The sequence below is a fragment of the Anser cygnoides genome, chromosome 26 (genome assembly GCF_040182565.1).
Source record: "Anser cygnoides isolate HZ-2024a breed goose chromosome 26, Taihu_goose_T2T_genome, whole genome shotgun sequence".
Lineage (NCBI taxonomy): Eukaryota > Metazoa > Chordata > Aves > Anseriformes > Anatidae > Anser > Anser cygnoides.
In genome coordinates, this window is record NC_089898.1 from 1,685,958 (window position 1) to 1,711,861 (window position 25,904).

Sequence of the window (25,904 nt, forward strand, 5' to 3'; positions counted from 1 at the left end):
TATACGTCTTCCACGCGTCGCACTTGTGGCAGCTTGCTAAAAGCAACATCAAGAAAAATAAAGATCTTTTCTTGATAGAGGACATTCAAGGTGAGGTTTTCTTTAAGCAAAGAAGGTTTGTACACGAAGTAACTTAGGCAAAAAAATCTCTTCTTTAAATGAAATATTCTGGTGCAGGGTACCTTCTCTGCCAAGGGAGGAAGAAAGCTTTAATACTCACTTGAAAAGGGAGTTTAGCCCAGGTCATAATGCAAGTTTTATTTTCAACTCTGAGGATGGAAGCGACAGCTCACAGCCACCCCGAGGTGTCCGCAGAAGCCAGCGCGAGGCTTTCTGTCCCCTCCCGACCCTCGCGGTCTCTCTGGTGGCAGCTCTGAAGGGGGCTGCTCCTCGGACCGGAGGCTGAGGGTGGAATTCAGTAACTGCTTCCCAAGGACGCACACACACAGAAGCCCCTGTGCTCTTCACACCCCGAGAGATGCTGAAGGCCGATCTGGACCCCAGTGCTTTTACAGCCTTTTTGGGCCCCGGTTCAGAAAAGCTTTTAAGCAAGTGCCTAAATCCCTCTTCATGAGAGCCAGTCCTTAAAGCTAAACACATACCTGCTATATTGAACTGAGGACAGCAAGAAAATGCAGGAGGTAAGGTACAAAAAGGGCGTTCAGACTGTACCACTTATTTTAAGAGATTTGATATCAGTAACGTTCCTTATTTTATAGGGGTGCCTCCTTTTCCCTTAAGGCTTTCTTCCATTATGCAGTAGTACAGTACATTTAACCACAAGCTGAGAAAACCCTTTCCTTTTTTCCCCTTGCTCCTTGAATCTCGGGCTTTTAAAATCTCATTTGAGATGCCACGGATTCATGTTTAGCTGCCATCCCTGAAGATGAAGTACAGGCAATAGAAGACACCCAGCCCATTAGGCAACATGGTACTTAGCTCCCTGAAGACTGTGCTCAAAAAAAGAAAAGGAAAAAAAAAAAAACACAGACTTTTAAGACTAATTGGTTCCAAAATATACTCCCCATTCGCTCCCATTATAGCCCCTCTAGGGATAACTTCAGTAAAATAACTAGTGATATTTAGGTAGCTGACGCTAAGCAGGCTACGCAGTGAGACTGCGGAAGATAGTCCCCAGGCATTTTTGTCACCCAGCTGTTCAAATGTTTAAGCTTCATAAAAATGCACCTCCCTGATAGCCTCTCAGTTTGTCTTTGTCCTCTCAAGCTCCATAACAACCCATTTTCTGGACCTGTGCTCACCTCTAGCACGGAAGGCTCCCTGACAAGCCATTCCCTCTCACATTTGTTAATCTACCAGATGACATTCGCGAAACCCCAGCTTGGCATTTTCTGTTCTCTCGTTCAGAAATTCCCATTACCCACTGCACAAGGCTCCAGCTCCGTAACTGATGCTGAATTGAAAAATCAATACTATTTTGAGGAAGAAGCTTTGATAAATAAACAGAGTATTTTAAACCAGGTAGGATTCTAAGCCAGAGAGAACTTACCCCAACCACCAGCAGCAGCCAGCACGGCCCCGGAAAACTGTTCCTAGCGCAGTGCTCTCAAATTTACAAAAGGTGGGAAAATTGAAGTTCTGCTTGTGGTCCAAACTCAGTTTGTGGCATCAGATTTTTTGTACAAGCACAAGTCCCTGAAAATTGGGGACTTCAGATAAAAATCAAGCTTTCCTGGTAGTGGAGAATAGCTTGCAAGTAGACAACCACATGGCAAAAAATCTACACCCTCAGGACTTATCTACAAAAAATCTGTTTTCCAGTAATAACATGGCTGTTTTGAGACGATTGATCTTAAAAATCTTGGGCCAGACAACAGTTTCTGTACCACTGCTTGTTAGTTTGACAGTCTTGCTCTCCTTGTCTGAAAAAATCGGTCTGACCACCCTTGCTTTTGCTGCTTTAATCTGTTAAACCACCCGAGATGCTCCAAGCAAGCTATTACCCCTATTCCAGCTGTGCATTTTACTACGGCAGAGAGGAAGAGAGGAGCATTTTATGGAGACGTGGTGTTTTAAAACTTCTGTTTGCACATGTTAATCGGGATTAGTCTAACATCTATTATATGCACGGCTCAAAGCCTATTGTTAAGGAACACAAGAAAAGTTGTTCTGGAAAAAAAACCTAGGCTAGGAGTTGAATTGCTTGCACGTTTTGCCTAAAAAGTTTCTATTTGGAAGCCAAAACTCTTACGCTACCTAGAGCTTGTGGTGTTCATTATCCTGAAAGAAAATAGAATTTAAAAACTGATGATGGGGACCAGACCTTTAAGATGACAGAGTGATGAAAGGACAACGTGCTGTTGTAACAGCGCGACAGGGGGAAGCAGCAGGCCAGAGAAGCGCTCCCTCTGAAAGCAGGGGGATGTAACGGATCAGCAGATAAAAACACGCAGGTAAAAAGAATACCTGGTCTTTAACTTAATTCAGTTATGAATATCCTGGTAGTGCTTGCTAAACTCTTTAAGCAAAAAATTACCCAGGCCTGTATTTTACTGGGCCCTCCACGCTGTACGCCTAGCAAGTACAGTTCATTGGCACCACACCTCCCAACTCCTCCGCTGGTTTCCTTCCACGTCTAACGAGACACCTGACACTCCTAAGTGCTTTGCTCCTGAAAAAATACAGCTCTCAGTCCTCTAATTAGCTACACCACATCTATTAGCCTGAAAACTGCCTCGCTTAACATCTCCAGTCCCACTAACGCGGCTCTAAACACAGTTTTCCCAGCTTCGATACCTGTGACAAGGCTAATTGCTACTCTTACTGTTTGTCACATTTCAGATGGTGTTGCCAGCGCTTTATTGAAAAATAAAGAAAAAATGGCCGCAGCTCCGAAGAAGTAAACCTGTATGGAAAAATGGGGAGCTAATAACTGGCGAGTGTAAGCACCGGTATATCCTAATATAGTTCTGGGGCCCTTATACAATGAGGCTAGTAAAATTCCAGTCCTACCAGAAGTCCCACCCTAAACTTCAACTTTCCAAGCACGAGGCGATGCCGAGCTGAGCAATGCAGTGCCCTCCTGTGCCTTAGCAGGGGGCTCCTCTAAAAGGCTAGGCGCTGGCCTAAGGCTGCTTCTATTATAACAAACACTGTGCCCTCCGAGGACAAAAAACGGAGTTCCAGGTTAGAAACAAGAGCGTTTGGCAATGTGAGAACACACGTCTGTCCAAGTCACTTCCAAACGAAAATTAAGGCAGACGTGCAGAGCTGCCACGTCCAAAGGTCTGTGTCGCCCTACCAATACACGAACAAAAAAGCTCTTTCTGGTGGCCATCCTGCTCGAGATACCTTTTGCAATGCCCTACCTAAGCTGCATTAAAAATGCCAGCTCCGAGTCTTCAGAGCTCACTGATGAACCGTGGGCTTCCCGGGGACAGCCCGTGCAGACCCCTCCGTCACGCTCCTGCCCAACCAACATTTCCTGCGGCAACGGCCCCTCCGCGCCGCGCCGCCTGCTTGCTGTAGGCTCAGGATGCTACCCCTGGCCACTGGGCCTTGCCATTTAAAAATGTAATCAACGCTGACATTATCAGGAGCATGAAGCCTAAGCGCCATTAATTGTTAATGAGGGAAGTTTCGCTTTCGGGTGTTGTAGCTAGCGAGCAAAAAGATGTCTTTGAGCAGCTATTTGCTGCATGAGGCAAATTCCGTGTTATTGGAAAAAAAACAACACTGGTACCGGTTTGAGCCCTACCCCCCACCCCATGTCCTAATTTATTTTAAAATAATGAAGGGAAAAGGGAAAAAGTCCTCCAGCTTTTAGAAAACAGTGAAGGAAAACACTGTTAGGGAAAAATCAAAGAGAAAGCTCAAGTTGGTCTGAAAATCCTGCAAGAGCAGCACTGCACTCCCCCAGCTGGCTGACTTGCAGTAGCTAACCAGCAAAGAAGCACAAATATATAAATATATAATTTTCTTTTTTTAACCTGACTGCTTAAACTCTTCAGTGAGGCTGAAATAAACACAGGCTTACCTGCTGATTCCTTTTAGAAATGCATTGTTGTTACCATCACCCTTGTTTTGAAAACGTAGCAGTACCTACTCGTAGCGCATCAACACACAAAGTACCGGAGGGACCGACCCTTCCCCAAAATCTTACAGTTCACACATGCAAACAACACGCACAACCAACGATAAACCATAAGGCCCAGTTACACGGCCTGCAAAGCTGAAACGGTTCGGCTCAAGTTTTCACGAAGCACCTAAATAGGGAGTCCTCACTTCTAATGCCCCAAAGCCAGCAGCTGAGTGGCAGAGCTCAGCAGGGCTGTTTTTTTGTTGTTTTTGTTTTTATTTTATTTTTTCTGTCCCTTGTGTCCAAGAAGCAGCAAGCAAAGACTGAGCTCGATGACCGAAGTCACAGCTCCTGCTCCTTTCCATTGGTGGTTTCCAGGCGCAGTAACGTTAATTTAACGCTCAAACCCTCCCTGAGGGTCACTGCAGATTAACAGAAGAAACAGCAGCTATTTTCATTACATTCTCCTCTGGGGCTTGACACGAACAATGCGGTTGATGCCACCATGATAACGTGCTCACCTCTGTCTGACATGCTGCCGTAGCACATCCTGCTCTACGAACGAGGGCCCCCAGAGAAGACACGATAGGCTGCTTGCCCATCCTTCGAGAGGCAGTCACAGCACGGTAACTTTGCTGTTTCCCAGCTTTGTGAGGGTCTAAAGACGTGCTCCCTCACCTCCCGCTCCCATCCCAGGGAACACCTTGTGCAGGGCAACAGAACAGAACCAGGCTGCCACAGGTGACAGCAGGGCGCATTTGTACAGCAGCACAGCAAACACCTCCGGTGCCCACGCTTCATCCAGCTGTATGCCTCGCTGCCCAGTACAGGGGAACTCCTAGCGAGGTTAAACAACACAGCGTTTCCAGCACAGTTTGACACTATACCGGAGCCCATAAGCTAGAAAAAGTTTCATTTCACTTCTTCCTTCAGCTTCAACATCTCCGCACGGCTTTGATTTTCCAGGCTCCAGCCTGAGTCCCCAGACAACTGCTGCCAGCGAAGGGAGATGAAACATGTTTTTGGTTTTTGTTTGTCTCAAAGCAGCAGATGATTATGAATCACAGTCACATTTTGCAAAGCTAATGAGCATAACCGATACGTGCCGGTCCTCTTTCAGACGGCAGGAATTGTGGGAGGAGCAAGAGCGTTCGGTGCGAGGTACAGAGCCAATTGCCACGCCAGCTGAATCCAGACAGACTGAATACAGCAGGACTTAAATCACTTGCCTGTATGTCAGATGCTCGTGTTCATCTGGTTAACGCTTCGGAGCGGGCACGCTATTTTTAAACCACAAAGACATCACGTGTGCCGTGCACCACATCTGCCAGATATTCCCACCTAGTACCAGTGCGAGCTCGTTTAACCTGGCAGGTGAAAGATGAACCGTGCAGGAATAAAGAACTCTGAGCAGGAAAGGCCTCCTCTCCTAACAAGTCACGCCTCCTTATCTGACCTTTCGTCTGTTCTTCTGCTCGCCATCCCTGCAGAAAGCACCTGTAGCAGACCAGTCTGGAGTTTATTTAGACAACTTCTTTTATTGATCTAATTAAAACAAAAAAATGGCACTGAAATGAAGGGAGAGGGGATGAGGAAGACAGCTCTCATGGGTTTTATCCACCAGCACGGTGGACGGCTGCTGCGTGCACTAACCGAGAAGTTGGGAAGGTCTGCTGTGTTTCTCAGCAATTCCCTGCACAGATTCGCCGTATCTACATTTTAATGCTTTCCTGGTGGTTTAGGTACCTAACTGTGCCCTTGGTCAATCAGCCCAGGATCACAATATTAATGTCTGAAGACATCAGATAGCCAGATAAATTATAGCTGTGTCAGATGAGACAAGCGCACGGCGAGAGTTGGGTATTAAAAAATGTTTAGATAAAGGTGACATTCCTGAAGCGAGGCAGTTATTTTCCAAGCATTTTGAGCAGATCAAGAAAGGGTAAAAGTGGGTTGATAATTACCAAAGTCGTGCTGTCTAGCGTCTTCGGCTCTAACACCTTTCAAGATTGATGATAGTTTATTGGTAAGAACGGGCGCATTAAACATGTCATCGGCAAATTTAGTAACGATCAGGGCTACCTCAGGGGGCCGAGGCTTCACGCTGCGGGTTTCAGCGCTTCTGCCCGCAGTCCCCAGCCCAGCCCAGCGCTGCCCCGCGCACACAGCCACGCGCGGCACCTCCTCGCTCGCAGAGACCGATGCTGCCACACACCCCTCTCTGGAGAGGCACTAAAACCAAACTCTAAGTGTCTTGCGTGAACAGTTTGTCTACAGAGCTTTCAAATTCCTCTTCTGCTTGGGTCACCTGCTAAGGACAGACCCCTCCGCAGACAGTTTTCTAATCTGTCCTCAGACACAGAGGATGCAGCTTCCAAACAGCGCACCTTCCTGCTTTGATCTCACTGTTCCCACGTAAATACGAAGTGGCCGAACCTGAGCTCCCATCAATCTTACATCTCCAGTTTGTTCCTACAGTCTTGTTTTCTATCTCAGCACAGCATTATGTTATGCTGCTACCCTGGAGCTGTGGCGTAATCCTTGTTATTTACTTTCTAGTTTCCTACTCAAATCCAGACTTATTTTCCCCTTACAAGTTGCTTGCTTTTTTTAATTTTGCAATTCATTTTCAACAGCTGCAAAAGATTGCCCTGAATATAAAATGACTGTCTCTAAAGTTATCCACAAATCCATAAACATCTTGGCTAAGATGCAAATAACGTAAGCTTCCTAGCTGCATCTTGTTCAGAGACAAATGTCGGAGGCTGAGGTTGCAAAGCATCCAGCCCATTTTTCCTCCGACAGGATGCTTGTATTTGGGTGCCATGGCAGGAGAAAGACTGCCTGGGACAAAATCCAGCTACATGGCAGTAGATTTGCAAAGCCTGCTGTGTGGTTTTTTGTTCTGTACCAGACACTTGACCTAGTGTCCTCTAGAGCAACCTCTGCTGACTTCAGCATGTGCTGGCTTGGGTCCCAGGAGCACCGGTGCCAGGAACCTTAGGAGAATAAACCCTGTTCTTGCAAATTTGAAGGCTGATTTTGCAAGCTTATGAGGTGTGGCTACGTTGGATTGGCTTTAGAAGAGGAATTAAACATTATCTGAACAAAACCTGAGCTAAGTAACTACAGCATTAAGCAGGATTAGAAGTACAGGCCTTTGGAGTTGCAAGTTTAAAGGCAAGTTCAAACCACCTGAATGCAGACTGGCCTGCGGCACAAGCCCTGAACATGAGCAGGGGAGCCTGGCACCAAGAGAGATTCGCTTTCTAACCAGCAAAAGAAGACAACCCTTCCCCCCAGCCTGTCCCTGAATGCTCTGAGATTGAAAAATATGCCTTTTATGCTCTGTTTCCACACCCTTCAGATGCGCTTGGCCCTCTTAGCACCGAGGATGCTGGAGGGTTAACATGGTGATGCTCTCAGCAGGGGGAGGGAGGGGAGACCCCAGGCTTCAAAAATAGCTGCGGGGTACGAGCACTTTTCATAAAAGGCCCAAATTTCCAGAGACACTGGCTTTGAAACGCATTAACATGTGGGTCATGCAATTTGAAACAACCACGTAGCCTTAAAAATGCGAGCTGTCGGCTGATGATCCCTTTTGCAAGCCTCCCCTGAAGTTCTGCCCCGTCCACACACCCCTGCTCCAGAACCAAGCTCGAGTGGGGCGTCCCTCGGTGCCCCATTTCCAGGCTGCACCGTCCCAGCAGGATCTGCGTGCATGCGTGAGCACCGTGATATATGGGGCTGAGGCACATAATCGGAGCAACAGTTCAGTCTGTTGATATATTAGCGTAATACTCGGGATGATGCAGGAGTATCAGAACAGGCCCATCTGATAACATGTACGAGTAATTCATCACCAGAATGAGTTGCTTCAGTGATGTATTACACGGGAAAAAAAGAATGCACCATCTAAGGGGGGAAACAGGTCCAGCAGAAGAGGAAGCTGTTTATTTCCAGGGCGAGATATTCACAGAACCTAAAGGGCTTCTTTGTCACCACGGCACCGGCGCTGTGCAAAAAACACATGATGTGCATCCACCCTCTTCATTCCCACCCTCCAGTACAAATCTAGTTAGCTGACCACTGGGAACAAAAGAAACTTCATTTCATATGCGCTAGAACCACAAACCTGAGCGCTGCATTCAAAATTCATATCGAGAATCCCCTCGGATTTCTTCAGAGTGTGGGATCTGCAGTTTAAGCACTTTACAACTTTGCAGATTAAAATAAATTCAATGAAGTGATTTTTAATTTCTTATTCTATATTGATTTGCTTCTTTCTTTTGGCTTTTTGAGCCTATTTAATTTAGTCCAAACTAATCCAGTTGGCTAGTGGGAGGAACAGAAGGGAGGGGAGAAGAGCCTCTTCCCTTATAAATCCAGAGTGGCTTGTGTTCTTTAATATCTGCAGTATATAAGTTCTTTGTATCTATAGAGATGACAGAACAGTGTAATGAGAAATGATTTTGAAGTAGTAATTTAAACCCTATACAATAATGACAGCAAGAGATAAATAATTAATGTTGCACATTTTTTCAGTGCTTTTCATCTCAGGGAGTCTCCAGGCTCCTGGCAGTCTTTATAATTGACAAGAATCAATTCACTCAGTGTTCACACATCCATCCAAACAGAACACAGGCCCTGCAAAAGAACATGCGGAGAGCGCACTGCAGACAAGGCTGGGACTGGAAGTAACGAACGTTTCACAGCAGAGGCGGCTTCAGGGGCACAGGAAGCTATTGGCCTAACTGGAATTTGGCTGGAGCTCACGGGTTGTCACCTGTGCATTTGCCAAAGGTGTCACCGAGTGGTTTGGAAAACCCTCGGGTTTGTCTTACTGCCCACCAGGTGGAGGTGAGCTGATAAAGGAAATAGATGCAGCACTGAACTGCCAGGCAGAAGGCCAGCCCAGGTGAATCCAACATCACTTGCTGGCACCCAGTTAAAACAGACAGTGCTCAAAGTCTCCTCTAAGAGCTGAGCACTTGCTGCTCTCAAGCTATAAGCTGGCACCAGTCACCCCGTGACACGTTGTGATTTTATTTGTCTTCTTCCTGAGCTACCCTTCCAGTTCAGAAATGCAATTCCCTTTCCTGAAGAGCCCACCTTCCCCAGCACCCCCCCAGCCAACTGCTATCCGAAGTGCAGCCTGCTGATTCTGGAAGCCTGACGGGAATACGGCTGCAGAACAGCAGCAGCATTAGCAATTATTCTCCCCGTGAACCAGTGTACAAGAAAGGAACACGCTAAGTCGTACATGCTACAAAAGCAGAACCAGCCTTGTTTTTGAAGAGACTCACACAAAACATTTTATGCTTCCCCACCACCACCACCTTTTTCATGCCTGGAGAGGCAATAATTTCATTAAGTGATTAAGTGCTTTTATTCCTCTGACTCATAGTTCATAAGACATATGAGCATGAATATCAATTAGAGTTTCTTACAGAGAAAATGGGACGGAAAGAAAACATTCCCGAGCAGTGTAGCAAGCATGAGCTCAACTGTCCTTAGCACCCCGGTGTAAATCAGCAGCAGCTCTGTCAAAGCAGCTGGAATACATGGGGGTAGAACTAGTCCCACACGGGAAGGCACCCCAGCAAGCCCAACTTCAAACTGCTCGAGCAGCTCCACTAACAGCTAATGGAGCTAAGTCAGGACTAAAACCTTTCCTTCAGGTGAGTTTTAATGCTGGAGTGCAACTCCTTACTTCCCCAAAACAATGGAACCAGCTGGTTAGCTTCCCCTCAAAGCACTCAGACAGATGAAGGAAAGCTTGACAGAGATGTTTGAAGAATGACACAGAGCAATGATTGTTTCGTCGGTGGGCGAGAGATCCCTGTGCAACTAATCATTTCCAAAATACCTTGAAAAATGGCACATACCATCTTGCAGAATTACTGCTATTGGGATGTTTCCCCACACACACGCCCTGGTGGAAAAGAACAGAGCTGAAGCTTAGCTAAAGCGAGGGCTTCAGAAAAAGATGGATTTTGTTTACGATGCCCACCAGCGAGCTGGAGCAGGGCGAGCACGGGCTCCATTCTGCCTGCTCCGCTCTGAGAATAGCAACCTCCAGCCTCCAGAAATAGCATTTCATCGCCACGAGAAGCAGAAGGTTGCACTTTTTTTTTTTTAATTAAGCCAGCTTGACTGGAAAACATCCATTTATAAAGGAAGTCTCAATGAGAAGAAATTTGCATTTATTGATACCTAAGCATTTTAATTCAGTGCTCTTTGCTCATTTTCAGCTAAAAGCTCCATCATTAGTGCCGCCCTCCCAAGATTTCAATGGCTGAGGCTGTAGCCATCAAGAAACATCCATTAACTATTCCTCACCCACTACTGTCCTCTTCATTTGAGATTACTTTTCTTAATCGTCCCGGATTTCTTTCCTGGACTTCAGAACATTAAGAATTGCAGTAATTAGGTACCTAAAGAGAAGGTAGTGAGAAATGGTGTGGCTGATACGTTTCAGATTATTTACGTACATCATCGTTTCATGATTGGAAAATGCTTTAAATAAACGTATTTAGAGGAGTTTAACTGTTTAAATTTGATTTAATAAGACAGTAACTTTAGGCTTAAAACCTTCCACTAATGGAACACTACTCAGCGCAGTTTCTGGAAGTTTGATGAATAATAAGGGGGTTTGTCTTAAGGCATTCACATTCCACTCAGCCTGATTTAAGTAACACTTGAATACAGTTTGCTACGGCTGTTAAATTCCCCTTTGCTAGACCAGAGCTACTCAATTTCACTAGACTAGAGCTGCTTGATTTTAAAGGAAATCAGAATGGAAGTTATTTTGAATACAGGTGATTTTAACTAGCCTTATACCAACCCAGGATAGCACAGTTAAGCTGCTATAAAACTTGAAGTTGCTCTTAGAAATAATTTAAGTTCAGCCGGTGGTTTTTCTAGTGTGGAAAACCCCTGATTTTCCATGAAGCCATGTGTAATAGTTTGGAAATTTGATGTTTCAGTTGCTTCTGCTTCTAGAAAACTAATTGCAAAAAGGGAGCAGCTGAAGAGATAGGAGTTTGATTTTTCTATTAGGGATCCTACAAGGAAAGGACTAAAATAGATCCTCAGGAGATGCAGGTTTCTCTGAGCCCTAGAAGTATTGCCCTGGTCTGTACTAAATCCTCACTGTTTTCTCTCCCTAGGAATTAATTTCAATTTCAAGAACTGTCAATCAATTACTGAATGGCAAGTTTTAATTACCACCTCATTTTATGTTTTCGTTGCTAAATTTATATGCCAGCAACAGCTACTGGACATGAACTTTCATGGAAGTGCACAGTACTTTTCTCCTGGGCTTAATATTTATCATCTAGATCAAACAGTTGCAGAAGGTTAAAGGAGGCAGGGTGCCCAGAGACATCAGCTGGACCATATTCTGTAGTTGTGATGCCTTGCTTGCCTCCAAGTTACGGCCTTCGGGGACGTAGCTGTAATAAATAATAAGCAACATCTATTTCATTCTTTAAAATGCCTGTCCAATTTCTGGAAGAAACATTCCCTCAGTGGAGCTGGTTTTTCTACCAGGCACAAATGAATACGCCCCGAGTCAACTTTGGCTGCCAGAGCCCCGCAGGAGCCAGAGGAAATATTCCACTTACGCTTCTGAAGTTCTGGCTCCAGATGACAAAGAGGCGTGGGAGTTGCAGTAGTTTCATTCAAGCCCACAAGTAAATGAAAATCAGCTTCTAACTACACGGGCCCTTATACTACACCGAGCAAGCACTGCCTGTCGATTCCCCTGTCACAGCACCACGCTGCAGACTTAACCATAAGGGCATCCTCCAACGAAAGGTCATGCAACTGCAAGAAGAGAAAAGCACTTTCAGAGACCAGATGCTGTAGCAGAAAGCATTCAGAGAAGGACACTTGTGTCAGAGGAGAGCCAAAACTGAGGCCACCCCGCTACGGTACCGTTTACTCAATGTGTAAACTCAGGAGAACACCTATTGCTTTTGTAACTATGAGCAGGAAAAGCTGCAGAGATTGAAAAATAATTCCATAAAACCCATCACTCTATTAGTTTTTCAAGCCTTTTATGGATGGAATCAGACAAGCTTCCTGAGTGGCAGCAGGGAAGGTAAGTTTTGGCTTGTAATTCAGTATTTATCAGAGGGTTTAAAGCGGCTTTGGTAACCACTGAACATATGGAACCTTCAATAAGTTGCATCCAGCGAGATGCACGTTTTTGCCTCCTTGCTGTTTTCTCAGCACTGAGGTCTCGTCTCAAAGGTCAGACCGGTAGGAAACCCAAGCCTAGTCAAGAGCTCCTTCAAATCAAGTTAACTTTTTGCTGTATTTCGGTGCGCTTTGAGTTAGGAACCAGGAAACATGGATAGTATTAAACCTGCTCGAAACAGACAGCCATGGCAGCTGGGGCCGAGCTGCTCTCACACACGCAGTAGAGGAGAAGCATACAGCCAGCTGCAGCATCAGGTCAGGAATCAGAGCCTCTTGACCATCAGCAGCAATCTCCAGCACAGCCTCTGACAAAAGGTTTTACGTGACATAAATAAAAGATGAGCTTTGCTAAAATCCAAAGGGGCAGACGACAGCCTCTCAGCACTAAGACTTGCCTTGTTGCAGATGTACACGATTATAACTTCCAGAGAGGCTCAGCTTCGAGCTCCTCTGGGACACGGGACCAAGCCAGTCGATGATTGTGTCTCCAGCAGGGATCATCCGCTCCTCAGTTTGATCTGTTGTCTGCTCACTTTTCCTTTTAGCGCTTGTGAATGAGAACAGCATGGGTGATGGCCACTGCTATCGAGTGCCACTGATTCGTTTTCAGCCCTGTGTTGATTTCATATTGATCAGCGAACTGAAAGACTTAGTCAAATTCTGTCTCGGCAGAACTATCCGTGATGATTCTGTTCTGATGTTTTCAAAGAGTGCAGAGCTCTTCCCTTCTCTCACGGTTTCTGTGCAGTGCGTGGTGAAGCTATTTATCACGTAACACCGAGCCAGGCCCTTTTCCAAGGGCCCCGTTGTGCCACTGTACAAAAGCAGTAGCAGCAAGGAAGCTCAGAATCAAGGCTGCAGTCTAACAAGAAATATTAATGCAGAAGTCAGATTTAGGAACGCTATCCTTGTCTTGCACATGCAGGATTTCAGGATGGAAAGATGAAGGCTCTTAGCCTTTTTGCACTGATATAGATATATAAAATTCTAGAATTAAACCCTATCCCCCAGTCCAGTGTCTTAAATGCAAGACAATTTCCATTGACATAGATGCACAGCATACACAATATCTCAAAGACTGCCTGCAAAAATTATGATGGTCTGACATCAACAGCTGTGGGTGAAGAAACAGCTTCCCCATCCCTCCTTCCCAAGGCAAAACCAGCGTGAGCTACATTTTGGGTTTTCATCTGCCAGGAGCAGCGATTCTTGTCTCCCAGGGCACTGAGCAGACAGTCAGCTGCTTCCTGACCAGGTCAGCCATTTAACGTGCCCTAATAAATATCTCTCTGTTGTCCAGAGTATTTGTGATAAAGGCTAAATACACGATTTTGGCAGAAATGTCCTTACAAGTTTGTGGCCTGTAAAACTGTCAAGACAAATGCCTTTTTACATTTTCTTTCTTCAAGTTGAGCTAACACGTAGTTATCAAGAGAAGTAGCTTAGATAACTATTGACTGTGACTGATCACTGGATGGACCTTCCTCTGTGCCCAGCACTGTTTAACTTTTTTTTTTATAGTTTCTCCCCTGAATGTGAAGGCAGAGTTAACTGTAGGAGCTGCAGTAAACACAGGAGGTGAGCTCAGCACCCCTACTGCTACAGAGAAGGCGCATTAGGAAAATAAAGCACAGGAGCTTTTGAATGCTGGTCCTGTGAAAGCAGCAGACTGCCAGCAGTGGCCTTGGTTTACGCTCAGAGCTGACAGCACATGCTCCGGCAACAAATCCTCCTGGCTCCCCACACTTCCTCCTCCATCTGAAGACACACACCGCCAGCAAAATGCTGTCATGGATGCCCTAGGTGTAGCTGAAAGGAAGCAGACAGCGCAGTGGTTTGTTGGTATGCAGACGTGTTTGGTCATACTGGTGGTTTTGGCAACGTGGACACCATTCAAATCAGAGGATGTCTTTAGCTACCAAAATTATTTGCGTCAGTCACAAAACGGTTGTCGAAAGGAAACCACTCAGTCCTGACTGACCTGCGCTAAGCTGCCAACAGCGCCAAACCCAGTCCCTTCCGCAGCAGCCCAGCTTGAGCCGAGAATAGCAGGAGGGAAAAATAACATTTCTGACTCTAGAAAGAGGCGAACGCAATATACCTGTGCCTGTTATTACCTGCAGTCTGTTATAGCAGCAATAATTCCAGGTAATATAGACAGGGCTTTTTATTATACAGTCTGAGCAGCCAACAGTTCAGGGTTAACAGGTTATGTACCTGTACCTGTTTATTATGCAGTCTGTTGTATTGCAGATTAAATTGCTTTTTCTTTCTGTGTACAAAAGGACTGAGATTTTACATCTTCAAGCCAAACACCGTGTCTTTCACGAGAAATTCATTTCTTCTTGGGCTATCCCCTGCTTTTCCAGCACTTACTTCTTACACCAGACACGCCTGCTAACTGCTGCTTCTGAAGAAGGAGCTTCGTGTAGCTGTGGTCTCCTTTCCGACAGCTCTGCGATTTTGCTGGCTTAAAGCAACATCATGTCTTCTTGTATCACGCTATCTCAATCAAAATGCAGACACGGAATGAATATTTGATGCTGTGAGGCAGCAAAGGACCAGTAACACAAAGCTCACTGTTTCAAAGAAAGCATCTTTGTGCAAAGCGTGGTTTAGCTACAGCTCCTTTCCTCCTGCTCTTCATTACAGGTATACCACAACTTTGTCTTAAAAGTTCGCTGTAGTAGAGAATGAACTAAACATATGAGAATAATGCATTGCAAAGAAAGCTGAGGACCTGGCCTATCCCAGCAAGAACAAGAAATGAGCTTGCTGCAAGCCTGTCTTCACGTTTACCTGCTGAATTTGGTACGTTCGGAGACCTATCTGGAACGTAAGTTTCACGTCACAAGTGCTCTGCAGGGCTACCTATCAGAAAGGGATGCGCTCACGTGTAATACCCAGCACCAAATGCAACACATACAGCACGGTTGTCTCCTACTGTGCCACGGCTGCAACCTCAGGAATGCACTCGGGGACCGCAACTGCCATTTTTCTATACGTTTGGATGTACAGAATTGAAAGGCAATGCAACATCAGCAATGTCAGTTGTTAACCCCTACTCAAAAAGATATGAAGCAAGTTCCCTGGGTCCACTCTGAGGGATTGAGTAAGACTTTAACAGTAGGTGAGCACAGTACTAGCTCAGCAGGATAAGCTTTGCTCCTCGAGACGAGATGGGAGCATCAGCGCTCACCAATCTGTACCCTAAAAATCTGCCAGCTGAATCCCACCTTTGGACTGCAGGGGTATCTTTGACATTAACTTCCATTCAAAGCCAGCTCATTCCAGCAACATCAAACAGGTACAAAATTAGTACAAGAGGGAAGGCAAAAAATCAATTTGGAGTAATTCTGCTCTTACATGATTGTACTCAGTCTTTTTCTACCTGTTATTGCATATTCAATTCCAAGTTTTCATGGCCTTAAAAAAAACCTGGTGCTGGAAGGAATTAACTTCCCCTTGTTCTGCTAATAGAGCAATTTTCCACTTGTCACTAAAAATATCAAGGTAGGAGGTGTTTGTAGCAAGGGTTACATGTGAAGAAAGGGAATTTGGCACAGGCTGCAGGACACCATTTGTCTGCAAATGTCAAAATTTCATGAAAGAGATTTCATCCTTTTTCACAGACAAAAGACCCTACGGTAAAGCAATTCACCTCCAGGTCTCTCCCTATGCTAGAGACGGAAAGAGAACATGGGAAACCCCACTTACACCACCCGGGAGCTGCAACCTGCAGGAGAATTAGAGGAATAGCTTCGCTGGGCAGGGCTAATCCCGAAGTTCATCCCTTCTGTTCCTGCTGCTCACCTCCACCAGTCCCAAGCTCAGCTGATTTCTCTGTAGGAATTCATTTCACTAGTGCCAGAACACAGCCCACGGAAGAAAATGTGGGAAAAATCAGCACTTTACAGGTCTGAAGGAAAACGACATCATCTCTGCCTAAGTTTCTTCCCCCCGAGACAGGGTGGCAGCATCCTTTCTTCCACATCTCTCTATTCATCAGAAGATAGGACTCAGCGTAACAGCACTGATTTCAGACAGCGGCTACAGTCATTAGTCTAACAAAATAAAACTCCGTGCAATTACAGACCTACGTCTGGTGGACTGATTCCAGGTAACACGTCCCCTCCTAATGCCTCACCTCCACATTCTCCCTGGCCTGTGTTGCAGCGAGTCCCTTAAAAGCAATCAGCCCTGGTGAACTCCTCTGCCTCCTCAGGAATGCAGCAGGGTTCTGAGAGCAGTTCTATCTATATGGAAATGCAGATTTCAGATCTATCCGTCCTAGTAATCAAATCCAGAGGAAACAATCCCCTAATATGGAGCTAATAAAAGCTGATTTTAAGTCAGCCTGAAGCTATAAGCAATAAGGAGCAGATTTATAATGGTGGCTTTCATTATTGCTGTTTTTGTTCTTTACAGTCTACACCAGCATAAACCTATCGGTCAGCTCGCTACTGAATTTACCTGTATTCCCTAACCTCCCTTAGCTCAAACCATGCTTCTTCTTCCATTCAAATGGCTCTAAATCTGCCTGCCTACACAGAGAGGTTAGGTAAATCACTGTAGCTTTACTTACTTCAATGAGCAGGCTGAGAGGCGAGGCAGGCAGCCTTTCCCCACAACCCTCCGGCCTCACGCTCGCAAACACAAGCCCTGTGCCATTAGAAGGCAGCGCTGCCCCCAGAATTATTGAGCAGTCATCGAAATCCTTTCTCAGGTACCAACAAGGCTATTAACTTCAGAATGAAAAACAGTCACTGTAACGGGAAGAGATGAAAACATGAGAAGTCCTGGGCCTTAATATGACCAAGTGAATTTTTCCTGTTTCCTCCCGCCCTCCTTGCCCCCGGGGATCTTTCGCTATAAAAAGCAGCGATCGTCTCGTATTGGGAACGGAGTCAATCCCTTCTTGGTGGTGCAATGAGGTGCTTCCACAAAACCCAGTGGAAGATGTTTGGCAAGGCCAAGCAGTTTACCAAGTGACAAGCAGAAGTTGAGAGAAACAGAACACGTTTTAAAAGATGTGGATAAATCAATCCAGATCAACCCCAGTGGAATCCATCTGTCAGTATATCTAAGAAATAAGCATCCTTCCATCTCAGTAAACTCCAGAGGATTATGTCACCTTTATTAAATCCTTTTTGGGCCAGCTTTATCCATGGTAAACACCATTTTAAACAAAAGTCACGCCACAAATTATTTTGACCTTTTGATAAAAGGACACTGGCACCACAGTGACTGCTGTATGATCACGCTCCAGTATCTGCACTGACCATCTATTCAGATGAGCATTATCCATAAAATTCACTACATTACTGAAAACAATTAGTGTCAATCATTAGCATGCTTGGATTTGAAGAGGATCTTTATCAAGACCAAAGAGAGCACAAGCCAGTTTGTCAGCTCAGCTCCTATCTATAGGAATTAGTGATATTTTCCTGCAGCAAAACAGAACTACAAACACAAATAAAAGCTTATTTTAATCAAGACATAGCCCCTCCTGAGACAGTAACTATCAAACCAGCCCATGCAGGGCCTCATTTCAATCAGCCAGTCGAGGAGTGAAGCCTCTCCGCAGAGCTCACACAGACTGACATAGGACACGCAAGCCTCAATCTCCAGGCCTTGTCTGCTGCAGCTTTGTGTGGCCAAGGTTAAAAACAGATCCTTCCATTTAAATCCTCCATCACACCGTCACCTGGGACTGCAGAGGACCAGGTGTTTTGTCTAAACTTATCTGGGCTGCTCAGCTCCACTTACAGAGGGCTGGCAAGGATCCGCCAGGCAGCGTACTGGAGCTGCACCTCAAGAAATGTAGAACCACGTCAGCAGTATTAGGGTTGTACTCATTACAGGAACAGCAGGACAATCAGACCCTCTGTCTCCAAGGCTGTCAATCTTCTTTCACTGCCGTTAAATTCCCTTGAAAGGAGCTCTCTGAAGATGTTAGACCATGCAAAGTTTCAGCCTGCTTTAACGTAAAGGCAGACATGCTGCTCAACAAAATACCCCTCCTCTTCAAAACAAAACACTGCTTTTGCACTAAGCTGAGGCATAAAACCCCCCAAATTTGGAACACGTCATTCATAATTATGGAATAGAGCAGCAGCTAGCAATCAATATGTTGCTGCATGAACACCGAGATACAAAACTAAAGCTGTAGTGAAACCTCCCTTTTCAAAATGAAAACCTGCCCTTCTGTGTGTCAGCTGCGGCTGAGGAGATCTTTCCTGATATTACAAAATGTCAGAAGAGAAGAGGCCATATCCTGCATTGCGATCCACAATTTAAGAAAAATAGATTTATGATCTCAAGGCTTACATTGCAGTGTTAGTGATTCGAGGAGGTGAACGGGAACCCCAGGCTCCAGCAGCAGCGAGTGAGAAAACTCGCTTGATTTCCAGGAACGACTCAAAATGCAAATTCGGAATATAAGAAGGCAGGAGCCTGGCCGAGCCTACCCGTCCAATTAGGGCAGCTTCAGGAAAGTCTTCCTTTTTTTCTCATTTAGATTTGATCATGAGCTGGGAATAAATCAGGGCTAGAATGAAGGGAAATAATTTGGTGGAATTCGAAAAGACTTCCAAGAGTTATTTAGAGGCAGAATAAAGAGGACTTTATTGGTTGGCAGCTGTGTCAAAGGGCTGAATGCATGCCAGAACTCCCACATAGACCTGTTAAGGTATTCTGTTCAAAATGACCATTTTTTCAGTGGCTACTTCTATCAAAAAGGTTCACTGACATGATTTTAAAAAGGTCCTTTGGGGAGGAAGAAAGGAAAATCAAGTTTTAAGTGTCATTATTCCACTTTAGCACAGGCAGAAGGGTTTCAGGACTAAGACCTGAAGTAGTTCTAGATCTGTTTCGCCTTTTTCTTCCCCAAAATTACTTTGCAAATAAAACGAGACAGTTGGCTGTTTCAGAAAGAGCGAACAACGAGTGCGGCTAGTTTCCTGGTGCTCGGCACAGCACTTTCCTGAAGACCTGTGGGCATCATACAGGCCTCGGTGCTATATTCTCCCAAGTTTGTTTTAAATAGAAGCATACTGGGTGTATTTCCAATATTTCTGGCTGCTGTACAACTCTTTACAGGATTTCCCTCAAGGGACAGAGCAGCTAGAAACACGTCAGAAACAGACTCCCCAGGGGAGCAGCATTTCTCTGGCATACACTAAACAATATTTTCTTTTGGCAACACGACAGGTTTATCTGCAGTATGAACAGGTGAGCCTTGGCGCGTGACTCCTATGTGATGTTGTAGAACCGATGCAAAACAAGAAGTTCCTGTGGTTACTGAGCTTAAAAACACCGACTGATTTTTCAGAGGGATGAGGCAAACAGAATTACGACAGCCATTTATTTTTTAAGTGGAGGACAGTTGCCAGAAGTCCTCGGTACAGCTATTTCAGAGTAAGAGTTTACTATTTAGACAAGGGAACGGTAGATTAAACTTCCAGCAAACATCTTTTATTGAACATTCACTCAAGATACCTGCTGGGAATGTTCCTAATCTTGCCCCCTCCCTGTAAGGACTACTTACTCCCCAGAAACACACACACATTATTAGAAGCCCAGGTTAGACAGCAGTACAAACAGACCCATACTTTTTTTTGTTTACAGAGGTTTGGTCTCCAGTGCTTGAAAGGACTAAATTGCCTGTAATAATAACTATCAAGAAAGCTCTTTGGGTAATTAACAAAGCTGACATGACAAACAAACCCAAAGAAGTAATTCCCCCAGCTCTAACATGAAATTAATGCATTATTTCTGCCCTTTCAACACTGTAGTCAGAAAAATCCTGTAAGTCAAGGCAGTAAGGTCGACTCCATGACTTCATCGCAGGCAGATCATCAATAAACTATTTGCTGCACAAGGTATGTTTATTTTGTCAATGTGCTGGCTCCTTTTTCGCCAAGGAGTTTCGAATCAATACCCAGCCATTGAGACTTCCAACCTGCTTCGATTTCATAGATATTTCTGTCCAGCGGAAAAAAAATATCAGTGGAATTGAACTGCGAGAGCATCCTCCGTTCTGTCTTAACTCAGAGTAAACGGAAAAGAGGTGAAAGAAGTTTCCATTAGAAAATCTAGCACAGCCAAGAACACTCTGGTATCTCCACCTCTCAACACAAACTCCTTCCGTAGCTGTATGTTCAGCATCCTATGTTCTCAGAGCTGCCCACAACCCGGGAAATCTTGGGCTTTTTGCATGCCAGAGAACAAGACACGTTCTTGTAGCAGCTTGCCCCAGAAGTAAATGTAGGCTGCAGAAAGAAAGGATATGGCAATTTAAACCACATCTCAGCATTAACTTCTGCCAGAGCTCGCAGAAAGCAAATGAAGCCCACTTATTCATACAAGCACACACATTTTTGATCGTACAATGAAGTGCATTGAATTGTCCCAGTGTATGGAAGAGCCACTTCCACCAGAACTCAGAAGTTCGGACTCCAGGACAGAAGAGGCGTCCCTTTCCCTGTCCTCTTCAATATTTAAGTCACCGTTTTTCTGGATGGCAATGATGCTTTGCCTGTTTTCTTCTCTAGGCTGTTTTTGTTCACTGCTGAACAGGACTCTGCTGTGCCTAGTGCAGCTGCCTTTGTAGTCCCTTACTGTGCTTCTTCAAAGCACCTGAAACAGGCAAAACTTTGGGTACAGACTGCAAGCAGAGTCATATTCTGTTACTGCCAGTTTAAGATGGAGTAATAAAAGCTTGTTGACTTAGAGCAAGGCAAGCTGCACTTCACTTTATTGTTCTTCATTAGAAATACAAGTTTAAAAAAACCCTAAAGCTTCCAGTCAAAGAGGCTGGCAGGATTAATAAATAAGGGACACATTTTAATGGGGGTATTGTCAGCATCACCCCTTCTTTTACAAAATAGATGTGACAAAATTACAACATTCACCCCACCCCTTACTGCATTTCCAATACATTTCAGAAGAGGAATGACTTTCCTAAATCCTAAACTGACATGGCTTCATATAAATCAATCTCCTATCACAGCCAGGAGAGAGGAGGAATAAGACAAAATCTCCTCAGCATCACTTTAATATCAGCATCTAGCCTGATTGCTTGTACATTCATTTAAGATAAGGTTTCCTAGCAACCCCAAGGATTTGTAATTAACATTGGGCTTTGACAAAGACAGGTTTATACATCCCCCAGTTTTACCTCTAGCTATAAACTGCATATAGTTACAAAACTGAGTTCAGTTTAAATAAAACATCTTGGAAGCAGTTTAACATTTAAATAGTAGAGACACTCCTTCAGGTGGCAAACCTGACTTAAAAATGATATTCTAAAATAGCTCTTTTTGGTCCCACATGGTAGTAATACCTTGCTGGGCTATTTCAAGTACACCAGTGTGATTTAGATAAGCCAGGGAGATCTGAAGAGCATAAATCTGAGATACCAATGCAGTTCCAGCACTGTAAGAGTCAAAATTAGATCCTTTGTTCTGTGACAACTAGAACAGCTAAGACTAGACATCCCTCTTTTCCTAAACTCAAGTATTACAGCCTTTGCTGTTTACTGTTATTCACTACCAATAACAATGAAGTAAAATATCCATGTACTATCATTATTGTAATGCCTACAAGGATAGGAGATGCAGTTACTAGCCATCATGCTGCTTGAAGGAGCCAAAAGTTATCAGTGCCATTACTCAGCTTAGTTTTACGATTATTGACGTTGGTAGCATTAAATCCTAACTAGTCAGCTACAAAGCCTATGGTGAAAAGCATGAAACACCCATAAGCGTCATCCTAGAGGTGAATCTATGTTACATGCACAGAGCTAAAGCCTTACTAAATAAGACAAATGGCCCCACCAGCATCTGAACAGCTAACTGCATTAAGGAAATATAAAACTGTCTCTAACAATGACAAATTCCTCACGCAGCTTCAGCAGCACAGCTGGAGCCCCCACCTTCCTCACTCCCTTTCCTGGCCAACACTGAAAGGAGCAAGCCAGCTGTAATGCCAGGAGAAGTCAAAGCTGATAACAGAAGGCAAGAGCGAGTGATATATTGGCTAGGAGAAAACAGGAAAAATCTCAGCTTAACAGCGTGTTACTTAAAAGCAACTGAAGACAGCACTTCTCTTAACAAGCCAACAGGAGACCCCCGGTGTAACAGCATTGTTCCCCCTGAACAGAGGGTCACAGCCCTGTGTTAGGGGACAGGCAGCTTAGGCTCATGGCAGAGTGGAGAGAAGAGTCCAGATGTGAGGCACCCACGGCTGACAGACACAGGAGAGATGCCCATGACAAGCAGGAAGATATGTTTTCTGCATCATGTCTTGAAGCAATAATGTGCTTCTAACAGAAGTTATACAACTGGATGAAAGAAAATAGTAAAGGTAGCAGCACTAGATAAACTTGTATAAACTAACATTACCGAAGTTGCAGAAATGAGATTTTTGATATTGCTAAAATCTGCACAGAGGAAAATCTGAACCTCAGCAGCCTGACCCTTTGCTGCTGCACACTGAGCACATCACCTCTCTTTATCCCTTTGCATGTGTTCCTACAGGAATAGTGACTGAGACAGTGCTCAAACCCAAACAAGGCCATTACTTGCCATCTTCTTTTCATCTAAAAGAGATTCACAACTGATCCACCCTCCCTGATGTACAGGCTTCCTCTGGTTCACTGGAGACCCATCTGCTCTGAACAAGACACAAGCCTACTCAGTGCACATAAACAAGAACCATGCTCTGTAGGAGTCACACATCAATGTGAAGCTAAGGAGCCACTGTGAGCCACAGCTCTCTATTTATTCCCATCCACTACACAGGCAGTGCTGTGGTGACGAGTGTTAACTGGAAACAGCCGAAAATGTTTTTACACCAACACATTTCTACTGTCTGAAGAGGGGCTTGGACAGAGCTATATGCTAAAGGAATGGCTTACTTTGCCTTAACAAAACATTCACATTGGACATTGTTTATGCTCTGAAACACTGTCTGTGAACAGTTTTGGAACATTACACTAATATTGACATACCAGCTATACTTCTATCTGAAATACTTTTATTGAAGTCATAATATTGCCATTTACCCACAGAAACACATTGGTTTTTCTTATGAGAGCTTTGAATTTCACTTTTACTTTCAAGTGAACTAAGAACCAGCCAAAAGGAAACCACTATGTACATATATTTTTATCAGCAGTTACATTTGAGTCCTCGGTGGCTTTTCAAGTATTTTGGGGTTCTCATTTCTGAGTTCCTCCTGCCCCATTAAACTAGGGGATTTCCACAATGATAGAAGTCTTTCCCCAGCCACTTCTATTGCAGATTGTCCTGCTTTAAATCACTTCTCCATAGGCTGAAGTGGCAAAACACAGCAAAAATCAAACACTTTTTTCCCTTTCAAGCACTGTCATAGACTCTGGGTCAATTAGGACTAGCAAAACAAAAAAGACAGGTAAAATCAGAGTGACAAAGTCAAGCTTGGAGCTATATTAAAGCATGAGATAAAGCTCAGATGTGACAGGATTTTTAGACTAAATAACCTGCTCATCTGAGAGCTCTTCCACGTCTTTAGCTTGATCTTTTCTGTTCATATAGAGTAGGCTGCAAAGGTCAGGAAATATCAGATAGAGAAATGAGCTCTTACAATCTTTACTATTCCCAGGACACCAGGAAAAGGTAGCATCTTTCTGCAGTCTTTGGCACAACAAGCTTTTCAATAGTCAGCTTAGACATTTGAGTAACTCAAAATCCCTGTTGCATAGCCTTTGAGTTGTATAACCTTTGTATTGACAGTAGATTTTCAAGGTTGTTTTGAGGGGTTTTCTTCCCTCTCACCTCCACACAAGCCGCCTGCATAGCTCTGCTGCTAAAAGGTTGCCAACAGTACTCAGCTTTAGAAATTGATACAGCAAAGCCTCCTACTTGTTTCAGAATATAAGCAGAAAAAGATTATTCCCTTCCTTGGAAGGAAGAAAGTAAGAAATTTGAATAAGACTTATCTCTCAAGCAGAGCCCCCTTGGCCTCATTTAGCACCCTGAAAACTTCAGGATTAAAGATGCCCTGGGGCCACACTACACAGTACCTCAGCCATAACACACCACATCCATAAATTCTATTTTAATAGTATCCAGACACTCTACTTTTTAAGCAGGAGCCAGTTTTCCAGCCGGCTGAGATCCCACAGCTCCTGAGCCCATTATTTTTGTTGCTACTTACCAAACCACCTCGAAGAATGAGAAGAAACACGACCGGGCACTATCACCACAGACCCTTACCAAGGCACACCACAAACCCATCCCTCCACCCTGAGCTGCTTCAGGACCCTCCGTTGATCAGAGAAACCCCCTTTGCCAGATGCCCTTTGACTCACACAAGAAGTGGCAGCTTTTCTCCTTACCCCTTCCCTCATTTCTGAGTGCTTGAATTACTCCCCCTTTTCTGAAGCACACAACTTAAATAACAATGGGGATACTTAAGGCATTAATTATCAGGGGCTGCAGGCCCAGCACAGGTCTCAGGCCCCTTACTCAACCAGCCGCCATTTCCCTGTTGGACAGTGGCAGCTCCTGTGCAGCTCCAACACTACATCGATGCCATACACTAGATTATTTCACCTTAAAAATAAAACATAAGCCTGCTCAGTTAGGCACATTTTCCCTCAGAAACCCCTGCCTTCAGCGCCCAGAAGCCCTCAAACCCACAAAGCTGTCCCTCACCCGAAGCAGCCATGTCCAAGCACTGCTCTCCGCCCTGGGGGCGGGGGGGTGTTATTGTTGTGGCCATTTTTTGTTGGGTTATTCAGTGTGCTTTGGACGACGCTGTGGAGAAGCAGTGTGGGCGGAGTGTGTGCTGGTGCCTCTCCTCTCGTGTGGAAGAAGGAAAAAGGGGTTTTAAGCACAAGCTCTGAGTCCCACCTCAACGTGATCCCAATGGACACAGTGTCTCCGGATTCTTGCCCTTAGTGGCATTTATGTCTGGCCTGCTGGGGTAAGTCTCTGGGGTTTATTCCTTGGCTGCCTTGAGCTGCTTCTGCCTGCCACATGGAGCTGGGGGATGCCCACATCCCAAAGAGCGGCCAAATGGTGCTGTTGGGGCTGGTCCTGAGGCGTGCGCTCGGGCTTCTGTCAAGCACCAAGAGGGTGCAGAGAAAGGGGGAAAAACCCCCAGGCTTTAAAAAGTGTCTTTGTTTGCCCTTTGGATCGTTCTGATGTATGATTTTATTTTATTTGTTGTTTTTATCATACTCCAACCTGGCATACTTCTCAGCATCAAAGAACATTGCTTTATTGTGACATTTTCAAATGAAAACTACATGGCAGTAATAGCTTTCTAAAGAGCATTCATTTAGCCTGGCAACATTTATATGTGGCAGGGAAAAGAAGAAGGGGAGAAAGCCCAACTCTGTGTAAAACTGGTGCTTTGAGCAAAACTCTATGATGATTATTTAGCAAACAAGCTCCCCTATTAGAATGGCAGAGAGGAAGATTGCATATCTAGACTAAATTACACTTTACAGGGAGATGGCACAGAATGGCTTTCTGCTGAGGTTACACTTAAATTATAGCTGTTGCTAAAGCAAACAGCTCACAGTTTATATGTGAATTTGAATTATGTATCCGGCAGGCAGTATGTTTATGGAAAAAATAAAGTCAAGTCAATAGATTACTAAATT

At 44.6% G+C, this 25,904-nt stretch overlaps 1 long non-coding RNA gene across 2 annotated transcripts in view; it reads right to left on the reverse strand.

Annotated features, from left to right (window-relative positions):
* LOC136786973 (uncharacterized) overlaps window positions 1–25,218 on the reverse strand; it is a 62,908-nt gene extending 37,690 nt beyond the window's left edge. The window contains exon 1 of one of the 2 annotated variants that reach the window (XR_010826627.1): window positions 24,949–25,218. This is a non-coding gene — a long non-coding RNA (uncharacterized lncRNA). Of the gene's footprint in view, window positions 1–4,560; window positions 5,747–24,948 lie in introns of those variants that run through there. The other variant, XR_010826628.1, reaches the window with a different exon arrangement.
* Window positions 25,219–25,904: the final 686 nt, after the last annotated feature.